Raw genomic sequence first — 11,046 nt, 5'->3', positions numbered from 1 at the left:
TGGTTGCAAATGGCTCTATAAAACTTAGTTTACACCATAGGGAACAATTGAACGTTACAAATCTCGATTGTTGATATTAGGGAACAGACAGATTTATGGAGTGGATAATGACACAATTCACCCCCTTTTACCAAGATGACAACAGTAAGAGTCTTGTTGGCTGTAGCAGCTCTTCAGCAGTGGCACGTTATGCAAATGGATGTTACAAATGCTTTTTTGCACGGAAATCTATATAAAACAGTCGATATGAGATTGCCTCAGGGTTATAGTGGCATTGACAGTCATATTGTACTGCACCAGATGGAGTGTTCTTCTCTAAGCTGAATTTCGTGTGCAAACTGAAGAAGTCACTGTGTAATTGCGTCAAGCTCCACGAAACTGGTCTGAAAAACTATCTAACACTCTCAAAGATCTGTACTTTGTCCAATCTTTCTCCGACTACAGCTTGTTCACTCTCACTACGTCCTCTTCTATCATTCTTGTGTTAGTATACGTAGATGATTTGTTCTTGGCAGGAAACAATCTTGCAGAAATCAATCATCTAAACAAATGATGTCTGGAACATTCAAGATGAAGGATTTGGGGGATGTGAACTACTTTTTGGGTCTTGAAATTAGCAGATCTACAACTGGATTTTTTTGTCTCTCAGAAGAAATATGCGTTGGATTTGCTTGAAGAATTTGATGTTATCTCTGCCACACCATTGAAACTTCCAATGGATATTCACCTTCGTCTCAACGTTGAAACAAGAACCTTCCTCAGTGACCCACATCCATATCAACGTCTTATGGGAAAACTCATTTATCTGACATAACACATCCTGACATCTATTTTTATGTCCATATCCTCACTCAATTTATGCAACACCCAACAACAGCTCATATAGATGCTGCTATCAAGCTTCTTCGATACGTGTCAAAATGTTTTCACTCATCTCCATCCAAGCGATGACTAATTTCTTCATCTTTAATATCACGATTCTTATACCGTCTCCTATGATCAGATGTATTTGATGACATATACAAACATTGTAGTCGAGGAATCAAAGAAAAATGTCTTAAGAATTTTTTTAGAATTTTCTTACCATCTTTCCTCAAACATCTCGATTATGATCTTGACTACATATGTCATACACAAATTTATCCTTGTCATATCCATAAAATAATATACAATCGTACTCACATAATATAATTTTTAGTATTCAACTGTTAAACCCCTTTATAATCTTTCTCATTACATAATAAGTTTGAGGAAACATGTGTTTTTTTGGTAACACATTCGTGAAATGGTTAAGCAAACTATTAAAAGCTATATTACTACCATGTGAGTTACTTTTTAATTTGAAAAATATCATAATAAAGCTTAATCTTGTATACTTTGTATTACCAGTATAATAAGTGCTCCATTTTCAACAATCACTTTATACAATTTTTTGGCAATATCATTTGGAGCTTCTTCTACATTACTAGTTCCCCGATCCACGGTATCATAAAATTCAGGATTTTCATCGGCAAAATCGTTCAGCATCACATTCAAATCTACCAGTTGTTCTACCCTCAAAGGTTCCCAAATACAATAACGATGATGTGATGTTCGACTACATTTCCTTCCCACTTTTTCGATGTGACGTCCATATGATATAACCCTTAAGCATCCCGTTAGCGAGCAAATAAAAACTAAAATCCTCAATATCTAACCCATACAAATTCTTACAATATTTACAAGGACATTTCATTATACCATCTTATTTCATTCCATTTTCTCTTGCAAAATTAAAAACAAATTTTACACCAGTTCTATATTCGGGAGTTAACGAAATTATATCTCTTTGCACTTGATTTCGAATCTAACTCTGATCAATGTTTGTCATCTATATACAAACATTTTATAAATGTAAACAAGTAATTTGACATGTATTTCATGCAAAATATATGCATTTATGTAAATACACACATGTAATATATATATATATAATACATAAACAAGTAATGCACACCCACACATACAAACAAAAATTTAATGAAAGAAAAAAAAAAGATTTACATTATATATTTGTATCACTTCTCCTTCTCAATTCTTTATATTATTTCCTTTTGTTCAACTTCTACTCATTTGGAGATATGAGAGCTTAAAACCTGTTATCCTTCGCTTATGACTTCCGTACAAAACTACGTCGAACCATGGTAACAACATATAGATTTTTCTAAATAAAATCACTTTTTAATATTTTTAAGATTCAGTTTGCGTTGGTTAATGGTCCTCGCATTCAACAAATAAAATCTTCAATTGCCAAGTGTGAGCAAATGAAGACCATATCAGTGGCAACCTAATTTGGGAAACTGGCCACTTTGTGGGAAGAACTCAATCATCATGAACCCTTGATTACTTATTCTTGTTGCTCGGCTTGTACAGCGGGTCAGCAACATGAAAAACGCAGGGAGGCTTCTCGGCTTTATCAGTTTTTGATGGGTCTATGTTCGGAATATTATGCTCATCTTTGTACATATATATTATCTCAAGATCCCTTGCCAACCCTTGATCGTGCATTTCAATTGGTTGTGCAAGAGGATCGTGTTCGTCACGCTAAGTCAGACCCAGAAGTGCAGCCACCGGATGTGATGTGTTTTCCACTCCGCACTAATGCAGCGAGGGGAAAGGCAACTGACTCAGATGAAAGATATTTGAAGGAGCATAAATCTCACTTGTATTGCACGTACTGCAAGAAAACAGGCCACCTTGAAAAATCATATTCAGAGATAATTGGTTACCTAGAGTGGTGGCCGAATAAATCAAAAGCAAACACAGGGGTTGCGGAAAGTCACCTCAAAAAGTGGGCCACGGACGAGGATCTACGAAGCCAATTCCACTTGTGGCCAGAGTGGGTCGTGGGGCCAAGCTTAGACGGAGGCTCCTCTCAAGCAGTCTCGCCGATCAATGGAAAGCTCTTGCGGGATTTATTGGTAACATCAAAATTCCTGATGACCGCTTGAATGGTGGATTGTGTTGACAGACCGGGAATCTAGACATGTACTTGTCAGCTTCGGGGCTCTTTCATACTCATGAAGTACATAACTGTCTCGTTCGCCTTCTAAACGAAAAAATCGGTGATGGCAACAAAAGGAGGGCTCGGTCTGATTTTCATCAAAAATAACTCTAAAAAACATTCTTTTGTTCCCAATTAAGTTGTATTTAATTTCGGTACTCATTGATTGATCATATTGCAATGCACTGTCCATTTATGACTCTATGTATGCTAATACGGACCATTCGAGGATGCTGATTGGAACGAATATTATGGGTGGGATGGACTATACTGACTCTCTTGATGGGAGGGCTTCAGTGCACATTTAACAACTCATGGGTCTTCTTCAATTTTGGAGTTGTGGCACAGACGAATTGGGTCATCCGTTAGAAAAAAAGTAGTTCAGCTTCTTCCTCCTGTTAATGATCGTAAGGGGTAGTTTAAATAAGCGTGCGAAGTTTGTTTTCGTGCAAAAACACCCTAGAGACAAATTCCTTTGAGTGAGAGAAAGCAGTACGAATTTTTGAGAATGTACATTGTGATTTGTGGGGACCGTATAGGCATCCCTCTTCTTGTGGTGCTAGATATTTTTTGACTATCGTGGATGATTTTCCTCTCGTGCCCTTTGTGATTACTTGCAGTGTTGATAAAAACTGAGGTGTTTCATAAGTTTATATTGTTTTGTTGCAATGGTTGATCGACAATTCTCACAAACATTAAAGGTTGTTCAGAGTGATAATTGACTGAGTTTTAATTATTTTGAATTTTTTTTTAATACATCTGAATTTTATTTTGAACTTCTTGTGTGGGAACTCCACAACAAAATGGGAGAGTAGAACGAAAACATAAAATATATTTGAATGTGGGGAGAGCGTTGCGATTTGAAGCTAATTTACCAATTATTTTGGGGGAGAGTGTGCTTGTGGCTGCTCATTTAATTATGTCACTCCCTCTACCTTGTTGCAGATAAAACTCCTTATGAATTTTTGTTTGGCACTTCTACCATTTAGAACACCATCCGCACTTTCGGTTGTCTTTTGCTCCCGTAGCCAAGATGGTCATAGTTCGAGCCTTTCTTGCTATAGCAGCTTCAAAAAAATTGGGGAAATCCATCAAATAGACTCCACAATGCTTTCTTACAGGGTGATCTTGACGAGGAAGTGCATATAAACTCCCTCCCAGATTTTGAATCCTCTAGTCCTAACAGGTATGTCGCCTTCCGCAAGTCTCTCTATGGTCTGAAAGAAGCACCACAGTGTTGGTTTCCTAAACTTGTGTCTGCCTTAAAAAAGTACGGCTTTTTGCAATCCTATTCAGATTATTCCATGTTTACTTATACCAAAGGAGATATTCAAATTAACGTCCTTGTGTATGTTGATGATCTAATTATCTCTAGGAATGATTTCGCTGCTTTAAGGGCTTTAAAAAGCTTATCTCAGTGATTGTTTTCACATGAAGGATCCAGGTTCCCTAAAATATTTTTTGGGGATTGAGGTAGCTCGAAGTTCATCTGGATTATTTCTCTGTCAACGAAAATATACACTAGACATTATTTCTGAGGTAGGATTGTTGGGAGCTAAACCGGCACACTGTCCTATCGAGCAAAATCACAAGCTTGGCTTAGAAAATGGAAAGCTTCTGTCTGATCCTGCATCTTATAGGCGACTAGTGGGCAGACTTATTTATTGATTGTTACCTGTTCAGATCTTGCTTATTCGGTTCATATTCTGTCACAATTCATGCAGGAGCCGAGAACTGAGCATGGGGAGGCAGCCTTACGAGTAGTACCCTATTTGAAAGGTACATCTTGTCAAGGCATTTTATTACGAGCAGACAGTGAGTTAACGTTGCAGGGTTGGTATGACTCTGATTGGGCCGCGTGTCCTATTACACGTAGATCATTGACTGGATGGATGGTATTTCTAGGTAATTCCCCAGTCTCTTGGAAGACTGAGAAACAAAATATTATTTCCCGCTGTTCAGCAGAGGCAGAGTACCATTCGATGGATGCTACCACCTGTGAACTGAAATGGCTGAAGGGTCTTTTATTGAGTTTGGGTGTCCATCATCCAAAGGCAATTAAACTCTTTTGTGACAGTCAATCGGTACATCATATTGCTAAAAATCCTAGTTTTCATGAACGTACGAAGCATATCGAAGTTGACTGTTATTTTGTTCGTGATGCGATCTCAGATGGCTTAATCGATCCCTCATATGTTCATACTAATACACAGTTGGCGGACGTTTTTACCAAGGCTCTTGGCAAATCTCAATTTGAATTCTTGATACGTAAGCTCGGTGTCTTCACTCCGACGAGTCCAGCTTGAGGGGGTGTTAGGATTACCTTAATTATAGGATATATGATTGATATTGGCTGTGGTGATGATTGACCAGATTACCTTAATTATATGATATATGATTGACATTGTCTGTGGTGATGATTGATATTGTCGGTTGTATATCTATTCACAGGCCAGAGAAAAGCAATAGAAAATAGGCCTTTACCTAAATCTTTACATAATTATTTATTTGAATATAAATTTTTAAATAATATACTTTTTAAAATAAGTTTCAAATGTAGGTATTTTAAATAATTTTTTATACTCATTTTTAATTACCTTTTTTTAACAAAAGAACTTGTAAAAAAATTCATTAGAAAAAACAATAACCTAGGCCTTAGAATATGATTAATATTTTTTTTGCTAACAATCACTAAATATTATTATCATATTAAGTAAACCAGGCTTAATATATATGATCAATAGTATATTTTTTTGTCAACAATTAGTAAATACTATCAGCCTTAGTGCATGTGATTAATATTTTTTTCCTTAAATATACCATAGCTGATCTACCACCCTTCCCCAAGTGCTTTTGAGAACCTTCTTCACTAAATTTCTTGAGGAGTTGAGCATCTAATATCCATTCATCGTACCTGTGAGTTTGAAAAGTTTTAATAATGTTCTAGGAGGAGGCTAACATGCTTAAAAGCAAGCTATTAGAAAAAAAATGAACATAAATACTTGAACAAACATTGAACTAAAGAAGTTTTCATGAGCATGTAACCCACTCAATAATATTCAAATTAGCTATTATAACAATAATAAATAAGATAATAATGGATTTAACATAATATAAAGACTGCTATAATTGATCTAATTACAAGAACACAAACGTATCAAGGAAAAACATTATAGAACAAAAAACATTAGAAAAAAATATTTTATTCTCACTGTAAGGTACTTCCTCTTACTAACCTTTTATTCCAACCCTGCACATATAAAGTGACAATAGGTTAATAAAAAATGATTAATACTAATAATATTCATTGCTCATGAAAAAATACAAGGTTTTAATAAAGCAATACTCACAATATAATGAACCCAATATGTCCATGCCTCTATTTGTTTCTCCTATTCAACCTTGTGCACCTACAAAGGAAATAGAATTTATATTTTTTTTGTTGCAAAAGCAAACCAAAAGAATGTTAAAGATGCAAAGGCAATAAAAGCACAAAAAATGACTGACCAATTGCTCAAATATATGCAGCAAGGTGGTATATAGCTTACCGAATCGGGCTATATTAATGATAAAAGAAAAAATAAATATGCAACAATGACTTTCACGAGGAGCTAAAACTAAATACCTTAGTGCACATTTCATGTATTTGGACATAGTCACTATAGTATAAGTGCACAGCAAAAATCAACATCTTTGGGATTTAATCCTCAAATTGTGATGTTTGATATGATGTTTGCCAACAAAGCAGTTTGACAACCTCAAAGTATGTATTAACTTCTTCAATATAAATCCTCTTGAGGACAATAAGAGAACCTCAAAGTATGTATTAACTTCTTCAAATAATGTGAATTGTCTTGAGGACAATAAGAGAATTGTGAAATAACAATGCATCAATTATTATCCCTTCCCATATAATTATATCATGAGCAATCAATGTAAATCACCCAAATTCAATCACACACATTAATTAAAACAGATAGGAATCACTCCAATGATAAAGAAAAACTTAAAAGATAAAATTGCAAGTGTGATACCTTGGCCGGATACCACTTGCCACCATAAAAGGCCAGGACTTTTTCACCTTCAAGATAAAGACTGTTAATTTTTTTGCACAGGATCTATAATGTCTAAGACTAAGACTAATAGAGTGGTTATTTTCTAACCGACACTTTTTTCAAAAAATACATTTATTTTTTAGAAAGTTTTATTTACAACGTATATTATGATTTTTTTTGAATCTTATGCACCAGATCTATAAAGTCTAAGACTGAGAATGGATATTTTATAATAGATAAATTTTTTCAAAAAATGCATTTATTTTGAAGAAAGTTTTATTTAAAAATATATATTAGGCATTTTGGAAATATTGAAGATTTTAATTGTATTTCGTATTTGGACATAATATTTAATCACTTTTATTAAAAGATTTTTTCAGTTACAAAAAAATATAGTTATAACTATTTTTGTAATTTTTTACTTTATAGCGATATTTTTAATGAATTTATGTATTTTTCTATTTGTGAATAAATTTTAGTATAAATTAAATTCTGATAAAAAAATTTTATTATTAAAATAGTTGTAGTTTAATCATATTTATTATGTTTTAATTTTTTTAACCTCTAATAAAAAAATTTGAGAAAAATGGGCCAAGGATGACCTTAGTAACTCACTGAGGTTATAAACTTTTACTATAAAAATTTAATGCCATTTTTGTAAATACTAGTAAGTTATCTTGAAATTATAAATAACCACATTTGGTTAGAAAATGATCACTTGGAAGTGTTTACGATCATAAATAATTAAAATCGATTGGAAAAGGGTGGTTGTAAATATGTTCGCGATGCATTTAAAGTACTCACCAACATTGTAATGCACTTTCTGTTGGAATAATCTTAAATTTAGTTATTAATTTGTGTTTTATTAGTTTTGAATAAATTGTATAGGCCTAAGTGAATGTTGTGTTGGTTAGCACAACAGTAGCTGTAGGCCGGTCATAGTTCAGTTTCAGCAATATTAGGGAAGTTGAAGAAGTGGAGTCATGCTAGGAAGTTCAGTTGCTATTTTCTAGATATCACGTTATATGTCTAGACTAGTATATATTAGATTGTATGCATTCAGTTTGATAATAAGGAATGAGAAGCAGCTTTATTATCTTCTCCATACACAGTAGCCCTGTGCTAAGCACTGCACTTTGTATCTAAAGAACAAGCCCATTACAATTTTTATTCTACACTGGGCATCAGAGCATAATGGTTAGGTTCCTGTATGCCTAAATATCAACCCAAGCACACAAATAAAATCATGGAAACATCCAAAGCAAAAGAAAGTTTTATGGGCTTAAGCTATCCAATGTTAACAAGAAACAATTATACGGCATGGTCCCTGATGATGAAAGTGTTCATGAAGGCGCAAGGAGTTTGGTGTGGAATCGAAAGAAGGATCCTAAGGGGGTCGTGGATGAGAAAATGGTGCAAGTGGCACTTGCAGCAATATATCAAGGTGTGCCCGAAGATGTGTTGGTGTCCATTACTGAAAAAGAAACAGCTAAGGAAGCATGTGAAGCGATCAAGACGATGTGCATGGGTGTGGAAAGAGTAAAAGAAGCAAAAGTGTAGATATTAAAAGGCGAGTTTGTGTCCTTAATCATGAAGGAAACGGATAAACTCGAAGATTTTTGTATAAAGTTGAGTGGGATTGTGACTAATATGAGGGTCCTTTGAGAAACAATGGAAGAATCGAGTGTTGTGAGAAAAATTCTACTTGTAGTTCCGGATAAGTTTGTTCAAATAGCTTCAAACATAGAACAATTTGGAGACATTAAGGTGATGACAGTTGAAGAGGTAGTTGGTTGTCTCAAAGTTTACAAGGAAAGGATGAAGGTCAGGTCTTAGAGCATAGTTGGACAACTTCTTCTGGAATCTCGGAATCAAAGAGCTAGAGGTGGTTCTTTCCGTGATAAGAGTAGGATAAAGTGTTATAACTGTAATACTATGGGACACTATGCTGCAGAATGTGATATATCGCGACGGGAAAGATAGAAGAGACAAGAAGTGAACCTCACACAGATCAAGGATGATGAACCAGCATTATTATGGACAGAAGAATGATGCCAGACAGGCAAAATAAAAGGTGCCAGACAGGTAAACAGAAGTGCCAGATGGGCAGGATTTTTTTAAAGCGAAAAGGGCTAAATTTAAGTGCCATATGGGCAAAGAAGTTGAAAGCCAAACGGGTTAGGATGAATGCCAGACGGGCTAAGCCAAATGAGTTCATGATAAATTTAAGATTAAGGGGGTGATTATTGGAATAATCTTAAATTTAGTTATTAATTTGTGTTTTATTAGTTTTGAATAAATTGTATAGGCTTTAGTGAACGTTGTGTTGGTTAGCACAACAGTAGCTGTATGCCAGGTCAAAGTTCAATTTCAGAATTATCAGGGAAGTTAAAGAAGTGGAGTCATACTAGGAAGTTTAGTTGCTATTTTTTAGATATCACGTTATATTTCTAGACTAGTATATACTAGATTGTATCCATTCAGTTTGATAATAAGGAATGAGAAGCAGCTTTTTTTTCTTCTCCATACACAGTAGCCATGTGCTGTACTTTGTATCTAAAGCACAAGCCCATTACAATTTTTATTCTACACTTTCTCAATGTTATTAGGGAGAAAAAAAGAGATAAAAGGAAATTTTCCAAAATAGACAAACAGAACGACCGCCTAAACATCTATTGATATTGGGAATGTTAGGGGATGCTCGAATTGAAAATCATAGTTTTTCTGATGATGTTGGAGGTAGTAGAGCTCAACAAGCCCCCTAACATAAGTGCTTCCGAATTTCTGTTCGAGGTTAATAAATATGGATGCCCTATTTATCCCAGAAATATTAAATTCAACTTTCTTAAAAATAAATGTATTTTTCGAAAAAAGTGTCCGCTATAAAATACCAACTCTCTTATAGATCTGGTGCAAAACAAATTATGGAATGAAGTTTATACCGTGATTCTGAGCACATAATCCACATATACAATCAACATTTAGATTACAACATGGTTTAAAAATGAACCATATTCGATACTGCAGGTATCCAAAATATCCAGTTAATTAAAATTCACATGATGATAGGAAACACAGTGAAACAAATTACACCTTTAGGCCATAAACATATATGTAAATGTGTGTGATCCTCATCTCTCAACCTCAATATATGTAAATGTATGTAATTAATATATAGCCAGCAAATGGCTAAACCTATGACAAGTAGTCCAGTATACTCTGTGCGTTACGTTTATGCCGTTGAGGTGCCAACGTATAATTCTGTGCGGTTTTAGACATTATTGTTATTATGTGCCTTTTTGGGACTACTCTGTTCACAATCATTCTTGTATCACCTTATACAACTAGTTTTAAATATATAAAAACCACAACCGAACGCAAAAAACAAGGAAACTGAAAAAGAAGGTACAATCTTTGTCCATGCCGTATACAAATAAGGATCCAAGAATTAATCAAAGCAACGCACCTCAACACCCTACAACACCAACAACATTCTAACATCGACTAACTTTCCACAAATAAATAAGAGGGCACACATTTGACATTCTATTACATACCAACAAACCAAAGTCAATGAGTATAAAACATAATAATGCTAGTAGTCCTGCACTCATAAAGTCGTAATAAGGAGTGTCCCTCTGTTTTCAGTTGACATAATTTTTTGGCATAATCAAAATTCAAATAATAAACTAATGAATTAAATTATAAGTACCAATAAAATTAGAACATATCCATATTTAATAATAATACAAATGATAAAGCTACCATAGATGATAAAAAATACAGATAGGAAAGAGAGAGAGAGAGAGAGAGAGAGGGAGAGAGAGAGAGAGAGAGAGAAAGGGGGAGGGAGGGGGGAGAGAGAGGGGCGGAGAGAGAGGGGGGCGAGAGAGAGAGAGGGAGGGGGGGAGAGAGAGAGGGAGAGAGAGAGAGAGATAAGAACAAAAG

This window comes from Apium graveolens, unplaced genomic scaffold (genome assembly GCF_009905375.1).
Source record: "Apium graveolens cultivar Ventura unplaced genomic scaffold, ASM990537v1 ctg8663, whole genome shotgun sequence".
NCBI lineage: Eukaryota > Viridiplantae > Streptophyta > Magnoliopsida > Apiales > Apiaceae > Apium > Apium graveolens.
Note: the sequence above shows the minus strand (reverse complement) of the source record.